The following is an 18,688-nucleotide window of genomic DNA, read 5'->3' as shown; positions in this document are numbered from 1 at the left end:
TTTCCTGAAATGCTCTCCCCATACCTTCCTTTCCGTCCTTCAAGGTTCTATGCAGGGATAGCTCTTTTCAGCCTTCCCTGGCCACCCATCCCAAATGAGCCTTTTTCTTTGGAATTTCTATGGCATTTTCTACCCTTGCCTGACTGTTGGCTTTCAGACTTTGCCTTGGGTGATTCTTCAGTGAATTTTTCAAATGCTTAACGTGTGTGATATATATATATAAAAGAGTTTTGCTAAGCTCTTTTTTTTTTTCCCCCATACTGGGTGTTGAACCCAGGAGTGCTCTACCACTGAGCTGAGCTGAGCTACATTCCCAGCCTTTTTTTTTTTTTCAAATTTTTTATTTCAAGTGAGTGTCTTGCTCAGTGGCTGAGGTCCTCGCTAAGTTGCCAAGGCTAGCCCACAAATTGCGATCCTCCTGCCTCAGCCTCCCAAGTCTCTGTAATTACAAATGTGTCCGCAACCCTTTTTATTTTCTATTTTGAGACAGGGTCTCTCTAAGTTATTCAAGCTGACTTTGAATTTGTGATTTTCCAGCCTCAGCCTCCTGAGCAGCTGAATTACAGGTGTGTGTTAGCATATCCTGGCTCTGTGCAAAGTTCTGATGATGCAAAAAGAAAAAAGATAAAGGTCCTTGTCTTCATGGGTGTGTAATCCAGGAAGGGGCTAGGAAAGGGGTTTGGAAATGACAGTTTAGAGTACAAAGTGAGTAACTTCTGAGAGAAGAGTGTCAAGTGGGTTTAAACGTGGATCAGTGACCCCGATTGAGAAGGAGCACTTTATGCAACAGGTTGTGGTGGATGCCAGTGCTGAAGGGAGGCTTGAGTTTGGGCAGAGGGAGGAAGGATCAGCCTGAGGATAGGCACTGGGAAGGTGTTTGGGTGTATGAGTAGCCCAGTGGGGCCAGTGTGTGGATTGTGTGGAGGGAAGCCATTGGAGAAAGGACTCGATAGGTAGATAGAGGTTATATTGTGTTGACTTCAAATGTCCAGCTAAAGAGTTTCATCTGTCCATTCATTCATTCATTCAAGAGAAATGCAGGCAGGGGGCTGGTCAACCTTGCGTCATGCAGGGTCATTCCCTTGCGGGAGGGGCCTGGAATCTGTGCAGGTTTTGAGTAGGAGTTACAGAAGCAGGCCTGGTCTTAAGGACGGGGAGACCTGAATCTGAGAAGAGGGGAAATCTTGGTCAGGAGAGTGGTTGGGCAGCCATGAAAGATGGTGAGGAGGGAATGACCCTGCATGACCCAAGACCGTTTGTGAATTGATCAGATGAGGCCACAAAGGAACTTTGAAACTGCTTCTGAGCTGGGTGATTGTGAAAAATGTGATGCTGTTTGCTGTTTCCATGGGGCATTATTTCTCCAACTAGATTCTGAGTCCCTCCAGCTCATGGATTTTCTGATGTTCTCACTGTACTCCCTGCTGTGAGGCACAGTCTAGGCAATGTGGACCCCTGACCTTCTCAAGAAACAAGCCTTGAACCTTCCAGAATCCCACACTTGCATCCACAGCAATATTTGCACACAGGCTTGGCTTTCTCCGGAGTCATGTTTCTGTGAAGAGTCAAGTGTTTCCTGTATATATATCCTCACACTCCAAGTTAACTGCCCTTCCAACTTCTGTTGCAGTTTTATCTCCCATTTGACGGTCATTTTGCACTACTTTCTACTATGCTATTAAAAGTAGTTTTGGATGTGGTAGGGAGGAAAACAACACAGTGGCCCATCCCATTATATCAGCCTCATAGTGTATGTTGATCAAGCCGATGTCTCATGGAAGTTACACACTTCTATGTATTTTGAATCTTCGGGTCTCTTTTGAGTGGTCAGAATGTTATATCATTAGATGCCTGGGGTCTACCTCAGGGACTATATATATGTAATGTGGATACTGTTACTTCTATAACTGCCCATAGCAGCCCATAGCAGACATCACTAATCTATTGCAGCTGTCTTTCCTACTGAGCCAGGGTTCGGGTTCTGCTCATAATGCTTTAGGCACCCACCACCAGCTGAGTGGAATTGCACCACAGCTGGAATCTGTTTGCCATTTTTGGTCTTTTCCAGTTGTTGAATCAATGGGGTCTTGGTGGGAGACTGCTGCCCCAAAGAGTGGCCATTGCTCTAGAATTCACCCTAGAGTGACTTCATAGCAAAGTGGTGATACAATTTTTTTTTTTTTTTTAAATTTCCTGCAGGAATACTCTGGGACCAAGGTGTTTACAGAAAATACAGCAAAGGTCAGTATCAGCCTGGGTCCATTGTGTGCCGGGGTCTCTGAAAATCTGTGTGTTAATAAACTGAAGTCCATTTTTCTTGCCCTTTAACTGTGGGTTGGGAAGGATAGAATAAGATGCTGACATTTTCTAGATGTTCATCTGCCCTTGCTCCTGACTTGGGATTTATAAGGTTTTTAAAGTGGGCTTTGGAGCTCCACTGTTTCTGATTGACCACTGAGAGTACCCTTCATTCCTTTCTTGGCCACCCCAATTGTGTGGAGGAAGCTTAGGGAAGCAGGAGAGGCTTTTAACTTCCTGCTTCCTGTCTCCTCCCCACAGGCTGGGGAGCCAGGGTGGCTTGGCCTCTCACCAGCAGGCCAGGAACAGAAGCTGTGGGAGTCCAGGCCAGTCCTGTGTGTCTCCATTCCTCTTTGCCGCTGCTGCAGGAGTGCCCCCTCTCTGCTCCTCCAGGCTCCTGGGGTCTTGCTGATGGCGTGTCTTTGTTCCCAGCCCTTGTGCATCGATGCCCCTGCTGAGCTAGCAGGCTGGAGCTACTGGCAGCCCCTGTGGATGGTGCTGATTCAGGCTCCCTGGAGGAGCTGCTTACAGACCTGGGCCTTTTTATGTTTTAATTTATGTACATTTTATCCTGTGGCTTCTCCCTGCTGGGTGATTTGTAATCTCTTACCTTCCGTGAACCCAGTAGTGTGGTTGGTGGAGAAAGAGGGGGAACTGAATGGTACTGACTGGTGGCTTATTTTGCCTAAAGAGTCCCCTGTCTGAGTTCCAGCAGGGATTATTTGGTGGCCCAAGAGTGGCCCTGTACTTCTTATTGTCCCACCATGCTTTGTACTTATTTATGTTTGTCATCAGTCCAGTTTTTAGACCCTTTACGAATGTTCACAGTGAATTTAGTGTAATTATATGACATTGTGATTTAAATCTCATTTCACTGTCATCATAGTCCCGTGGGGTAGCTGTCATTCTCTTGCATTTTACAGTTTTTCCTGTGATAGATGAGCAGGGATTCCAACCCAGTTTCTGTGCCTGGCCTTTTACAGAATTGGGTCCCTTCTCCTCAGCCCCTGGGAATCTGCTGCAGGGCCCTCCCCAAGCCTGCCTGTGCAGGAATGTGTGAGCTCTCATTTTGAGTCTTCCTCCCTCCTGGGACCTGCATGGGTGTCCACTTTCATTCTCACAGCTCTGGGATTTGGGGCACCGCCTATAGTTGGACTGAGCAGTGGAGCCTGGCACATGGGCTTAGGCCAAGAAAACACAGTCTGGTGACAGTCAGGTGGCAGAGAAGGAGGGACCTGAGGACAAGAGAATGGTGGTCCTCCTGTGTGCAGCACCTCTTGCCTCATCACAGATCCTGTGGGGTCTGCTTCTGGTGGGCCCTGCCAGACAGAACTTGGTGGGGAGCCGCCCAGGAGGCCTGTGTGTCCTTGCGGAGACAGACAGCCTCTGACATCACACCATTTCCAGCCAGATGACTGTCTTGGTTCTGCAGTCTGTGTTGAAACTAGAGTGAAAGAGACCTGAGTAAGGACTTTGCAGACAGGAAGTTTATCCTCTCTCATGGCTTTGGTTTGGCCATTTCTTGTCATGCTGTGGGCCTCTGGAATCATGACCAGCCCTGGGGAGGGAGGATCTCATCCTGGCTTCTGTTCCGTTCTCTCACTGGAGGTGACCTTTGCAAATTAATTGCTTTCTTCAGTCCTGTTTCCTTACCTGCAAATGGGAGGTTGGGTGATTCATGGCCAAGGACCCTTTTAGCTCTGCTGTAGGTTGTTTTGGAGGTAGAACATGCCTGGCTTTTGGCTTCCAGTTCTGGAGTATCCTAATACCTCTTCCTCCAGCTAATGCCTTCTCTGCCTCTGGTCTAGAGGTAGATAGCCGATGAAAGAGGTTAATGAGTAAACCCGGTGGCCTGATTTCTGATGAAAGGGTGCACAGAGGTTGTTTACAGAGATGGCCACACCATCTCTGTAAAGATGCCTCATTGGTGCGGCTACTTTCATTTGAACTCTCTGCCTCCTGCCCCTGCCAGTGCAGTTATGAGTTGGAAGGCTCCATGGCTGGACTCCAGCTCTATAGGTTAATAACTCCAATTTTGGTTGTAGCCACAGCATCATGAAAAGAGAAAGTGCCTGGGTGTAGTTCAGAGAGACCAACAAACAACTAAAAACTCATCTGGAACCAGCCTGGGGCTCTGAGAGTGGGAGGCAGAGGAGGAGTTCTTCTGTTGACCTTGGGAGCCACTGTCACACCCCCGAGTGGTTCAGTTGACACCTTGGGACCCAATATAGATTTTGGGGAACTATTCCTTGTTTAATATTGTCTGCACTTTTGAGATTACCACACCCCCTCCTGCCTTCTCTTCTCCCTCTCATCGCCTATGCGGTGGATGGCTGGAAATGGATTCTGTTTTGGACACTTGCTTGCTTTCTGAGAGTCTTGTGACTGTCTCTACTCTCAATGGTCAGCATTTGTTAAAATATCTGATCTTGTGATAGGAACAGGATTGTGTGGAAAACAGTCCAAGGGGTCTGAAGATTTAGGAAGCTTGGTAGGTGCCTCCTAGGATTCCCCCACTTGTTGGGAAGGCTTGGCTGTCACTGTGGAAGGACTGGAGGAGCCTGAGGTCTTTGGTGCAGGATCTTGGTAAGGTTCTTAGTAACTTGTATAGCATCTTTGTGCAGATTTGAAAAATGGCCTTTCCTCAGGTTAAAAACAAAAATTAAAATAAATATATTATTGTACAATTAGAATAATGTCTACCTCTGCTTGGGACAGGCTTCTAGAACCCTGGTGGGCTGTGGCCCCAGCTGTGTGTATACTTGCATGTACATGTCCCCCAATTATAGGGTGCACATGTTGCTGTCAGCACATATAGTCTATGTTGCTTCCACTTCAACGAGGGGAGCATGTCAGGTTCAAAGTGAAGGAGAAGGGGCTGGGGTTGTGGCTCAGTGGTGGAACGCTCACCTGTATGCGTGAGGCACTGTGTTCGATCCTCAGCACCACATAAATATAAAATAAAGATATTGTGTCCACCAATAACTAAAAAAATAAACATTAAAAAGAAAGTGAAGGAGAAGGCCTCTGGGAACCATAGATAGGCAGAGGAGTGATCTTGGGGGATATGTCCAGAACAAGGTTGAAACAGGGTGTGGGCATACCTGTGTGTGTAGGTGAGTACATGTGTGCCTGTCCTAGCATGTGTGTGACTGGGTGTGCCCACATGGGTTTGTGTGGGTGGGAGTTCTCCTGCATTCTTCTGGGACTCAGTGGAGAGGCCCTCCTGTGCCTACTCAGTAGGTCAGTGTATACCTGTGATGTGAAGTCCCCTCAGAGGGCATGGCGCCTGGCAGCCCTGCCTAAGGCTTCTCCTCTTGTACCTGCCACAGCATAGAGACTGAGGCTTGGGGGTCTCAAGCTCCCAATAAACCCTGGAGAGGGAGGTGCCCGGGATAGAGGGAGCATATCCTGCCTCAGAGAGCCCCAGGTCCCTTCTGGGTCAAATCCTATATATAGCAGGGCTCTGAGGGGTAGGATGACTGGTGGGATTTGAATAGAGTGTGTTTCTGGGTGTGTGAGCATGCAGAGTGACATGTTTTGTTTTAGAGAAAATGAGGTAGAGGTCTGGGCTTGCAATTTTCCACTCATCTTAATCCTGGGAGATTCTAAACAGCTTTGTTTAAAAACTGAATGTGTAGATTGCAGGGCCCTGAGTGAGGAAGAGCTGTTGTGTCCCCCAGGAAGGCAATTAGGTTTGAAGCCAGAGTGTGGATCTGTTTGACCATTATGTATGTATGTGTGGATGCAGCATGTGGATCCAGCGGGTGGGGAGGCGGAGTGCTTACAGCATCAGCCATGGGGTGAGTCACTCTAAATTAACAGCCATTCACACTGACTCTCTGCGCTTTGCTGCTGGAGGTGAGTGGGGGAGGGGAGGAAGGTCCAGGTTGGGGTGGGGTCCTCACCTTGTCCAGGTTGTGCAGGGGCAGAGAGGGAAGAGGGTTTGGAACTACCTGACTTGGCTCTGCCTCTGACACTGTTAGAGAAGCTGGGGATGGTGGTGGCTGGTTAGTGGGTGTCTGTAAGGAGTGGTCTGTACTGGCAGTGCAGGGAGAATAACACAGGCCACTGTTCAGTCAAGGGCAAGGGCAGTGGAATTGTTTCTGAGGATTTGTAGAGGAACTCAGGGGAGACAGATCAGAGCCCAGAGGGAGGGCTGGGATTTGGGGAGGTGAAGGAAAGGGGCTCTTTGCCTGGTGGCATTTTGAGGGGTGAAAATCTGAGGTTGGGCTTGCGGGGATGGGAGCATAAGCCCAGGTGGAGAGTGAGAGGTATGGCTGGACAGAGTGTGGGGTCCTTGCTTGCGGGTACCTTAAATGCTTCCTGGAGCAGCTTAGGTTCAGGAGGCTGGCAGTGGGGAGCAGGGGAATGAGGATGAAAAAGGGATGTTTTGGGAAACATGAATTTTTAAAAAAGCATCTTTCTGTTACAAAAATAAAACTCATTTTAATATTCAAATGTTACATAAATTATAGAAAGGAAAATCTCCCATAATCCTGCCCTTCAGAGATAATCGCTGTTAATACTTTGTTTTCTATTCATTTCAGATATTTTAATGCTAAACGAGCATCTAGCCACCCACCTAGTTATGTTCTCAATGTCTGCAGATAGAATTGTATTGGACTTCTTCTTCTTCAACTTCTTTAGTCATCCTTTCACATGAGAATGACTTATTCTTTTCAGTGGCCACCTAGACTTGCTGAATGGGTTTTTAAAATCAGTAATCTATGCAGCACAACAGAGCACCCCATAATTTAGTGGATTCATATACTCTCCATTTCATTTGCCCGCTATGCTGTGGCTTTCATTTGCTCACCTTTAGTCTGGGCTCAGCTGGTCACTCCTGAGCTCATTACTGCAGTAACAGTCAGCTAGTGGCTCTGCAGGGACTGGATGGTGCAAGAGAGTCAGTGGGCCTTTTTCCCCCTTCTGGCTTTTCATTGTCAAGGACGCTAGCCTTTTAGGAGAAAACGGAATCATCTTCTTGTAAGGTCTGGACTTGAAAGCCTCCCAAACACAGTATCCATCTACTGCTGGCCAAAGCAAATCTCAGGACCAGTGGAGCTCCAGGGGTGGAAGAGACAGCTCCTCTGGTGGCAGAATGGCCATGCCATATCCAAGGGTGTGTGTTCAGGGATGAGAGGGGATGGATGTGCAACCCCTCTCTTGCCCAGATGTCCGAGAACTGGAATCTTTGCAAATAGCCCCCACAGGTCTTAGGAAAACTGTAATCCCCCTTTCTTCCCAGCCTACTCCACCCCAGATAGGCCAACCACAGATATTGGCAAGGGTAGGGTACTTACTTTTTTTTGTATCAGGGATTGAACCCAGGAGTACTTAACCACTGAGTCACATCCCCGGCCCTTTTTATTTTTTATTTTGAGACAGGGTCTTGCTAAAGTTGCTGAGTTTGGCTTTGAACTTGTGATGCTCCTACCTCAGCCTCCCAAGCTGCTGGGATTACAGGCGTGCAACACCATGCCTGGCCAGGACATTCACTTTTCATGTTGGTTGGAAGTGCTGTTTGAGGTAGATTTTCTGTGTGTGTATAGGGCTAGTGCCAGCAGAGGTTTAGACTTTGTAATAGCGTCTGTGGCCCTAGGTCTTCTTGAACCATCTAAATTGAATCTTCCTGGCCTCTGAAAGCAGAGAGCCAAGAGCTTGGCTTCTTGGTACCCCTGCTAACTTTCATGGCATTTTTGAAAAATATGAGTCTGTAAGTGACAGACCTTTCACACAGATAGCTGGCCACTGCTGGAATTCCACTCATTGATTTGCCAACAAATACTGCAACTGCTATGCTCCAGGCTTCCCTCCCACCCCCTAGGAACCTCACATGTAGAACAGGAGTGCCTGGGTCTGTGAGATGCACGTTACCTTTTTCTTCTCAGGAACTCATGGTGGACTTGACATTTTGACTTCCCGCAAGGTATTCATTTTTATAATTTTCTCTTTTCATGCCCTTCCTTGGTAGCTCTTCCCTGTCTGTGAAATGTCACCAATGGCCAGAAGGCAGGAGGAAGCAGGAAAAGAGTGAGAAATGGGGCATTAATAAATCCCTAAGTCCCAATTTTGAGGATGCTGTCGGGGAGCTGCTGGTGGAGAAGTTTTCCCTGGCTCTGGTCATTCATCAAATAGCCGCCCCCACTCTGCTCACTGGACCTGATGGAAAACACTCTCCCAGCACAGGAGTGTTCTTTTGCCTGTCATCTGCCTGGTGGTTTGTGCATTCATCAAATTAGAACAAACCAAAGTGGGCTTTCACATTTGAAAACCCAAAGTGTTTTATTTTCTCCCTGCTCCCTTTCAGTATCTTTTGGAAAAGAAATGCTCTGTGGTGGTAAGCATTCTGCACCCCGTGGCACAGCCTCTTGGCCATTCTCTTTCTTCACCTCCTCCTCCATGATCCCACTGTGGGAGGCCTGATGTAGCTCAGCAAGGGAGTTGGTGAAAACTGTTGAACAGGAGGGAGTGTGGCCTGGTGCCACACTCAGGAATGTCCCTGATGCATCTGGGTGACTTGGGGATGTCAGCATGGTGCTCTTGCTGCAGGGTTAATGATATCTAATCAGCTTAGAGGCTTCATATTTACAGTGCTCAATGATGATGGAAACATGCGAAGCTGACTCTGCAAACCTTTGAGCAATCTGGCAAGACCAGAAACCTCAGCAGTTCCTTTTGGCCAAGCAATTGGAAAAACTGGATGGAGGTCCTCAGCCTGCTCCAAATGAGAGTTTGCTAGTTTGAGGATGATAGGTCAACTCCTCATAAGCAGAGACCCAGGAGACCCTCTTTGATTCTTAACTTCTCTGCTCTATCTCCCCATTATTTCTGGTTCTCCATGGCTATGAGGATGGGTCAAACTTCAGCATGCTAAAAGAACATAATGTTGGTTAATCAGCAAATAGTTACTGAACACTTTGATTGCTTAAAGGCTGATACAGCTTTTGGCCTAGGTGCTCTGTGCAATAAGAGAGCTTTAGCCAAATGCAGGATTGGATAAGTCGTCAACCCTTTCTGTTTGTGGCTACTGACTGTTTTATCTAGTTCTCTTGTTTCCTTATAAGGCTTATTCCCACAGCATCTCTGGCACCCAGGAGTGGGCTCTGAAGGCAGCAAGCCATGCAGGAAGGGGTAAGATTGTTACAGATAGTTGGACATGGTGGTGCACACCTGAAATCCTAGTGACTAAGGAGGCTGAGGCAGGAGGATAGAGTTTGAGGTCAACCCAGACAACTTTGACCCTGTCTCAAAGTGAAAACTTAAAAGGACTGGGGATGTAGCTCAGTGATGAAGGGTCCTGGGTTCAATCCCAAGTACTTGGGGAAAAATTGCTATACATACAGACAGAGCCCTCTATGTAAAATTCAAAGGAGATGCCTGCCTTGACCCACCTGGGGAGTCTTATTGCCCAGAAAAGTCACATCTTAATGGACATAAAGAATGATGGTACCCAGTTCCCTTGTCCACCTTACCCACTGCTTATCCAAATAAGTCAAAGTTGTTTGACAAATTTGGAGGTCCCTTAAGGATAAGGATGGTCTTTCTTCCCCTGAGGATGCTCACTGGACTATGCCTTGGGCTCTGAGTACTGCTCTTTAAGGACACAGCAACAGAGGCAGCATCTTTGGAATATGGGTGTGGCTTTCCCAGAGGGACCATACTGTGGTCACTGAGAGGGAAGTTAGAAATACCAGGGCTGGGTGAATTGATGGGTGCTTTGAGCCTGCTCTTGGCCCAGGCATTGCAGTTTGGAAAAGATCAGGCAGAGTGGGTCTCTTCTTCCCAGGAGCTCACATCCTGATATTCAGATGAACATGAAGCACGCGAGAAGCATTCAGAGTCTTGGGGTTGGAGGACCTGAACCATATACCTTGTCTTCCCTGTGAATACTCCTGCTGGGTGCTCACCTCTGGGATAGTAATATTAATTGTAGGACATACTTATGTCAAATTGGGAAGCCATAGAATTGTCCCCAGTTCTGGGGGACAGGCTGACAACCTGGTTTCTTAGGTTCATATGCTATCTGGTTGGGTGGGGGTGGGATTTGCCCTTCACCTGATGGCTCTTGAGTTATGAGCCCCTGATTCTGGGCAAGGGAAGAGGTGCAAGGTGACTCTAGCACGCATGGCCTTTCTCCATTAGTGGGTAGCAGGTGCTGTTTAAACCATGTGTGCTGAGCTTTGTGCTCTGACTCTGGCTGTGGGTTAGTGGGAGGAAGAAGATCGGAAAAGCAGGGTCGGGTCTCCAGCTCACACATGAGGGCTGCTCCATCTCTGTGCACCTTCAGGGCAATGGGAATGGAGTCAGTTGCAGAAGGTGAACAGGGAATGCTGCCTAATGCCACCCGCAACCCAACCATTAGTGTCTGTTGGAGAGGATGGCCATTAGAAGATTGCCTGACCCAAGGAAGCCCTCGAATATTTGTAGATGAAGGTAGGAAGAAGGCAGAGAGTTTCAGATCTGGAAAGAAACTTCCTGGGCCAAATCACAGTCTGGAGCTGGCTGAAAGTCTGCTATTCGGTGCTCTTTCTTCTGGAGTCTGTTCCTCAGGAGTCTTCTCTTGAAATGCCACCACCTCGTAGGAAGGCAGTCTGTTTCCAGCCGTGGCAGCAGCCTTGCAAGGCATTTTAAAGATGGGGTTCACAGGAGGGGTGGGTCACCCCCAGACTCCTGGCTTCCTTCCTTATCTTGCCCAGTTTGCCTCTAGTTCCCAAAGCTTTTTATTCTGCAAAATTTCAATGGAGTAGCTACAGGGGTTCCTCACCTCCTTCCAGAGCTTGCCAGTTACTGCTAGGAAATGCTCATGGGCCTTCGTGGAGCAGATGGGGCAGCTTTAAAGGAACACTTCAGAAGGTGCTGCTTGGTGGTATTGGTGCTTTTACTGAATGTCTTTAATATAGTCATGATTTGCATCAGGAACTAAAGCCTCAGTGTTGCCACATTCTAAACCCAGTGGTGCTAGCCTTCTCTGTGGTCCCTGGTGTTTCTGAGACCCTGCAGCCATCTCCACCTTCCTCACTCCCCAGCATGACAAGCAGAGCTGACTCCTGGGCTCAGGACTTTTGTAAACTTCACTGGCATTTTCTGATGGCACCAGAGTTTCTTTGCTTCTCCTTAAAAACCCAGGGTCCTGAGCATACTAAGCACATGCTGTTCCACTGAGCTACACTTTTATTTTTAATTGATACATAGTAATTCTACATATTTATGGAGTACAGTGGGACACTTCAATATGTCTGTCATATATATAATGATCAGATCAGGGAAATTGACACATGTATCACGTCAGACTTTTATCATTTCTTTGTTTTAGGAATATTCAGAATCCTCTCTATTAGCTTTTTTGAAATATTCAATTAATTTTTGTCCACCCTGGTTGCCCTACTGTGCTAGAGAACATTAGGAGTTAGTCCTCCTATCCAGCGGTACCCTGTGCCTGGTAACCACCTTTCCCAGGATCTGGTAATCACTGTTTTATTTTCTGTTTATTAGCTTTCCCATTAGGCTAGAGATGGCCTTTCCTAGAGGGGTAGGAGTATTTTAATGTCTTGCTTAAGTCTCTCTTGTGGTCTCTATTCTTGCTGAAGAACAGAGGCCTTGAGTATCTCTTCTCTGATGCTTTTCCTGTTTTCTCATTGCCTGGCACCTGGTGGACACTGTGTGTGTGTGTGTGTGTGTGTGTGTGTGTGTGTGTGGTTCTGGGGATTGAACCCAGGGCCTGGTACATGCTAGGCGTGTGCTCCATCACTGAGCTGCACCTCCAACCTCTCAGATACTTTTTGAATGAAGGAATACTACGCATATGATCTAAAAAGAATTGTGTCCTTGAGGGCATCTCTTTCCCCAGGACGCAGTGCTTGCTTGGCTTCACCATCCATCTTCATAATCACAGGGTTTGAGATGTCTCTGGGGAGGAGGCAGGGATCTCTGTAGGTCTGGAGTTCTTTATGAAAGTGTCTACAGCTCTGGGAGTGGAGAATTATGCCTTCTTACCCAAAGGAGGTGGAGAGGAAGTTGAGGGAAAAGGAGGCAGCTGCTTGAAAGTCTCATGCCTGAGGAAACTGAGGCTGGTTTTCTTGGGATCTCTGGGTAGGTGAGCAGAGGAACTTGGAGCCAGGTGTCCTAGTCCTGATTTGCTTTCTATCTCCTCTATCCCTCTGCCACATCCATACCTGCTCCCACCTTCCTCAGCAGCCCCAAGAGTACCTCAGAGCTCCTGGCTCCCTGTGTGAGAGGGGACATCACAGGGCCTGTGGGCAGCTTTGTAAGAAAACATGCACCCCAAATGGCCAAATCCATGAGGACTTGAGAGAGGCACGTGTGGGGTTATTTTAGGTTTGGTGGGCCGGCTCAGATCTCTCTGGCATTCTTGGCCTCTGGCCTTTGAGAATTGACCAGAATGGAAGGATGATAAAAATCGAGACTCCAGGAATAGCCCAAGAATTTACTCATTCTTAACCTCTGGGAAGAAGTGTTGCCCAACCCAGAGCCTGTATTGGGGGAGGGGGAAGAAGGAAAGTTCAAGTTCATTTCCTCTTCCTCCCCTGCGCCTGCCTGGAGGAGGGGGTGGCAAGCACAGTGCTGTGGCGTAGGGCCAATCTGATAAGGGAAGCAGGATTTAGAGGCCAGAGGAATGTCAGCACCCCCACCCCCATCCTTGCCTCTTGAGGAGTTGCCTGGTAACAACCTTAGAGCAGAGTTAGCGGGTCCTCTCTGTATTGCTGTGCCTGTCTTTGTTTCTCTGTCCTCTGGCAGACGACTGAGTAGACAGAGCTCTGGCCTCAAATCTTCAGAAAGACCTCATTTCTTCCTTCCTTCCCCAAAGTCAGGTGGACAATCACCTTTGGCTCAGTCCTTGAGAGGGACTGAATTGAACACCTACTCCATGGCAATTCGGGAGCTCATTGATGCTGGGCCTGTCCTAAGGAGCTCGTGTGGGCCTGTAGAGACAGATACAGGTAGACACACACAGACAGTGACGTTGTCCAGAGCGGCATGGAGTGCCAGAGCACTGTGGGGCTGTAACAGGTGGAGTCAGTGGAAAGAGCAGTCCATGGCAGTCAGGACCCTGACTGGCCTTGGGCAAGTCTTGTCACTTCTCTGGGCCTTAGATTTTTTTCCACTGGAAAGTGAGGGGTTCTGATACCTGCGATCCTTTCTGGTTTAAGAGTTCTCATTACAGGAATTGTGGGGAGAGGAACCTTCTCAGATGGGCAAAATATTTCTGTCACTTCTATTTTTATTCCACATGGGGTCCATCCTTGGGTTGTCCTTGTGGTTGGGGGAAGAGCAGCCTGAAGACTCAGAGGTCACAGCTGGATCCACCTCTCTTCTGTTCTCTGGATCCTTCTGTTTAGGAAAACTGCAAAGTCTGACATTAGGCTCAAAAAATCATTTGCGTTGTTTTTCCAGGACAAGCTGACCTGTTGGCTTACCACGCGAGGCCAAAGGACTGAGGCTTTCAGAGCCTCCCTGGAGCTGCCATCTGCTCCTGTCCAGGCTCATTGGTCCCCGGTTAGATCTACCTTGTCCTTGTTTCTGTAATGCCATATTATCTGTGATTCTCCCTTCCCTTTTCCCTCTCAAATGCTCTCATTTCTCATTGTCTTGGGTGTGATCTACTTTGCTGAAATGCACCCCCCATCTTGCATTGTTTCAGCAAATGTAACAATTTGTTCAGCTATTGTTCCACCCCCTCCCCCACCGGCAATGGGGTTTGAATCTGGGGCGTTTAACCATTGAGCCACATCCCGAGTCCCTCCCCTCTCTCCCTGTTTTTTAAAATTTCAAATTTTGAGACAGGCTCTCACTAAATTCTTCATGCCTTGCTGAGTTGCTGAGGCTGGCTTTGAACTTGGGATCCTCCTGCCTCTGCTTCCTGAGTTGGTGGGATTACAGGTGTGTGCCACCACGCCCAGCCAGCCACTGTTTCTTTACATTTTTTTCCACTCCCACTCCTCTGTCTTTTAGAATGCCAACTATATGGATATTAGACTGTTTGGTATTATCCTATGGGTTTCTGAGGCTCTGTTAGTTTTCTTCAGTTTTATTTCTTTCTGAGCTTCATTTTGCATAGTTCGGTTGTTACCTTTTTACACAGATCTTTTCTTTTGCAGTATCTAATCTGATTCAGACCCTTCCAGAATATTTTCACTTCAGATATTGTGTCTCCCGTCTTTCATAGACCATCTGAGTCTTTCTGATGTATTTCTGTCTCTCCTCATCATGTTTTGGTTTTCTTCTTCCATGAGCATATGGGGAATATTTACAGCACCTGGTTTTCCATCTTTGTCTACTAGTTTCATTATCTCTGTCATTTTGGGGGTGTGTTCTACTGACGGATTTTTCTTCTGGTTATAGGCCATTTTTCTGCTTCTCTGAATGCCTGCTAATTTTTGATTGGATGCCAGGCATTATGAATTTGATGTTGATGGATGTTGGGTTTTGTTATATTTCTTTAAATAGTATTTGACTTTATTCCGGTATGCATTTAAATGACTTGGGATCAGTTTCATACTTGCAGTCTAGGGCTAATTTAGCCTCACTACTAAGGCAACACCCTTCTGAGGACTCTACCCCATGCCCTCTGAGATCTCTTCACTCTCATAGGGGGATGTGAGCTCTTTCCGGACTTGAGTGTGCTCCACAGATGATTGGTGTATTGCTTTTCAGTGGTTCTTCTCCCGGTCTTGTGGAGTTTCACCCCCGAGTGTGCAGATCAGTCAGGTGTTCCAGAGGTCTCTTCTGCAGGTCTCTCTGAATTCTTTCTGTACAGACCCTTCTTTTCTGGCATTTTACACTAAAAATCCTAGCTGTATGAGCTCTGATTTCTGTTTCCTCCTCTTGGTGAGACCCTTGAATTCCACTTGGAGTCCTCCTCTGGACCTGCCCTCTGGAAGTTGCCTCCAAGGCAGTCAGCTGGCCTTAGTAGGACTCGCCTCTTTTATTTGCAAGGATCACAGTACTATGGCCTGGGGTCTAATCTAAAGCAGTTTCATGCCTTCTGTCCAGTTTATTAGTAGTTTAAGGTGGGTGGGAATATCCGTACCCCATTACTTCACCATGGCTGTTGTCAGGAGCCCTGCATTGCTTTAAGTTACCTGACGTGTCTCCCTTTCCTGGATTCCTCCTTCCCCACCGGGGTGGTGCCTTCAGTTAAAACTCCTAAAAGACCCCATTAGCAGCATGTTATTTTTCCCATATTTTTTTTTCTGATTTTGTTTTAATCTCTCTAAGTTGGCTCTCTCCTTTAGCACAAAGATGGTATGGCATTTTCCCCAGTATCCCTTGTACCTATCTTACTGCTTGGCATATAGTAGGTAGCTAATACATGTTGCTGGAATAAATAAATGAGAACAAGTATAAGAAAATATAAGGTAACCATGCCATATGGTTCTAAGGAGTTTTTTCCTTTTTATTATTGTCCTCCCCCTCCTCTTCCCCTTCTTCTTCCCCCTCCTCTTCCCCCTCCTCTTTCTCCCCCTCCTGGGGCACTTAACAACAACAACAACAACCTCCTCCTCCTCCTCCTCCTCCTCCTCCTCCTCCATCTCCTTCATCTTCTGTTCTGGGCATCATGCCTGCTAAGCAAGCACTCCACCCCTGAGCCGAACCCCCAGCATTCTAAGAACAATACCATCCTGGATGTGGGGTTCAGACCTCAAGAGTTCAGACCACATCTGCAGCATTAGGATTTCATAATTCTTAATTCAATGGTAAATTTGAATTCATTTAGAGGAGGGTGAAACCACACTCATGGGAACTCGATTAAGGATTTGGGGATGCTCATTTTGTCAGGAAATTATGAAGTGCTGTGGGAGGGGCCATAATCATGGTTTTCCAGCATGTGTAGGATGGGGAGTGAATCTACGGGCGAGCGGTCTTAGGGGATCATCAGATTTGGGTGCAGGCCCAGGAAGAGCTTTCCAGTAGAGCCATCCAGCAGAGAAATGGGTTCCTTGGGAGGTAGTCAGTTTTCTGTTGCTGCTAGGATTTAAGCAGACACTCATATCTGTTGGTGAAGGATGTTGTGTTTGGGATTATAAGATTAGACGTGATAGCGCATGAGGTAATCTCTTAGATACATTCTATTCAACTCTAAATCTTACTCCTGCCATTGAGACCCACGATTCATCTCCCCTTGCAATCTCCCATCCCCAACTTGTGTGTGCCCGCGCGCACGCACACGCACACACATACACACACACATTCAGAGAACACACTGGCAATGTGCTTCTTACTTTTGTTTTAAAGAACTACACATACCCCTCCTCCTTATCTAAGCAGGTGTCTTCTCAGTGCCCTGCAGACTAGCTGCTGCCACCCCTGGCTGGTGTCCGTGCTTTTCTCTATCTTTGCAGCGGCAGCCTGACTGGCACCCCATTGATCTTGGCTGGTCCCAAAGTGCCTTGTTCCATTGTCTCCACCGCCTGGACACATAGTGCCTTTGAGAAAGGGAGGACTCTGGTTAGCTCATTGCTTTCCCACCTCCATGGCCTGGGAGTCTCCTGGTGAAGCCTTGCGACTTGGCAGCCTTGCTCCAGCCACAGCAGAGCTCAGGAACATCACCTGAATGGAGCTTCTGCTCTGGACCTGCTCCTTTGCTTGTTTCTCTGGCTTGCTTCTTTCTTGGGGGCCTCAAGGACTGGAGGCTCCCAAGTGAGGTCACCCCCAGGTCTAGGACGGTGAGTCACACACTGTGGGGAGGGGGTGGTCCAGTGAGTGGTGGTGCTCCAGAGGCTCTTCATGCACCTGCTCTTTTCCAGTTTTTAAGACTGCTGAGGGGAGCTGCAATTGGATCCCCTGCAGCTGGGAGGTGCAAGTCTGCAGCTCTGTGGCTGGAGGAGGAGCCTGGAGGTCAACCTCTGTATGGAGTGTCATGTGCCAAGGGACCTTCTCAGGGGAGCTTTGTCTTATCCTTCTCCAGAGTAGTTGCCAGCCTGTCTGTGGAAGGAACTTTTGCTGGGTGACTTTTTTATCTCAGCTGTCTGTTAGGGGGATCCCTGGCACTTGCCTACCCCACTCATTCTCTCTGCAGTTGTCTCCTGAGCTGCATTTGGGTGGGCTCTGGGGCAAGGGCTGTGCAGAAAGCAGGCCTGAGGAGAGAGTTGCCCAGGTAGCAGGGGCCTGGCTATACCTCCAGGGGTCTTGGGCTCTTGCCACCCTTCTTGTTGTACAGCTCCTAATTCTTTCAGGTTGGCCTAGCCAGGCACCATCAGGGATGTAGAGGAACACTCTTGAACTTGGGACTTGGGACTCTGTGGTCTCTTAGCCTTGGCCACCAGAAAAGTTTGACATGAGCAAAAGCTTGGTTTCTTTCTCTGCATACTGGGAAGAAGGCTTCTGGGGGGCAGGCAGAAGGGAGGGCTCCCTCAGGGGTCAGGCCTGCTGACTTCCCAGGGAAGCGGGTAGTATCCTGAAGACAGTGGACTTGGTACTCTCCTCAACAAGGGCTTCAAACTCTGTAGATAAGAGTCCTGTTCCCCAGAGAGGAGAAGGCCATGTTATTTGAGGGATGGGTCTGAATGTTTGTGGGCTCGTGAAGTCAGCGCCATTGGCAAGGGAGCAACAAGAGAAGGGGCCTGCCTGTGTTTGCTACTACACGCCCTGTGTCTAGGAAGGCTTCTGCCAGCTGCTATTTGTTGACTAAATAAATGAGACCCAGAGAGGGAGTCCTAGCATCTGGGTGACTGGGACAGTGCCCCACTTCACCAATCCACATTTTGAATGTGAAAGGCAAGTTCAGCAGTGAAGCTGTGCGCCCAAGGCCACGTACCACTGCGGAGAGAGCCTGTCTTAGAACCCAGTGTTCCTACTTCTACAGTTCAGCTTGTTCCATCAGAAGGTGTCAAGATAGTTGGGCAAGGTGGTGCATGCTTGTAATCCAGCAACTTGGGAGGATTACAAGTTTCAGTCTAGCTTGGACAATTTACTGAGACCCTATCTCAAAAAAAAAAAAAAAAAAAGGGCTGGGGATATGGCTTAGTGGTAGAGTACCCCTGAGTTCAACTCTTGGTACCAAAAAATTTAAAAAGAAAAAAAAAAGGTGTCAAGACAGTAATAAAGACAGTGGGTATAATATTATAGCTAATATTGACCATGTGTTCTGTTTTTTTTTTGCAATGCTGAGGTTTGAACCTAGGGCCTCATGCTCATGTATGCTAAGCAAGTGCTCTGCCCCTGAGCTAAATCTCTAGCCCTGGCCTACTTTTTTTAAGATTAATTTTTTTTCCAGTGTTGGACATTGAACCCAGGGCTTTGATCAAGCTAATAAGCAAGTGCTATACAACCGAGCCACACCCCAGCCCTTTTCCTGCTTCTTGAAATGCATTCACTGAGAAGAGGTTTTCTGAAGTTGTTCTTCATTCCCCTCGACTGTCTTCAC

The 18,688-nt window shown here is 47.8% G+C and overlaps 1 protein-coding gene across 5 annotated transcripts in view; it reads left to right on the top strand.

Annotated features, from left to right (window-relative positions):
* Positions 1-18,688, top strand: part of Tspan9 (tetraspanin 9) — a 196,100-nt gene that overhangs the window by 3,133 nt on the left and 174,279 nt on the right. For 2 of the 5 annotated variants that reach the window (XM_078015397.1, XM_013362286.3), the window contains one exon: positions 2,200-2,241. The exons of 1 other annotated variant lie outside the window; for it this stretch is intronic. The gene's annotated coding sequence lies outside the window, so the exon portion shown is untranslated. Of the gene's footprint in view, positions 1-2,199; positions 2,242-18,688 lie in introns of those variants that run through there. 2 more of the 5 variants (XM_078015400.1, XM_078015399.1) reach the window with 2 other exon arrangements.

Source organism: Ictidomys tridecemlineatus, chromosome 6 (genome assembly GCF_052094955.1).
Source record: "Ictidomys tridecemlineatus isolate mIctTri1 chromosome 6, mIctTri1.hap1, whole genome shotgun sequence".
NCBI classification, from domain to species: Eukaryota; Metazoa; Chordata; class Mammalia; order Rodentia; family Sciuridae; genus Ictidomys; species Ictidomys tridecemlineatus.
This window is presented reverse-complemented; position numbering and strand designations above follow the sequence as displayed.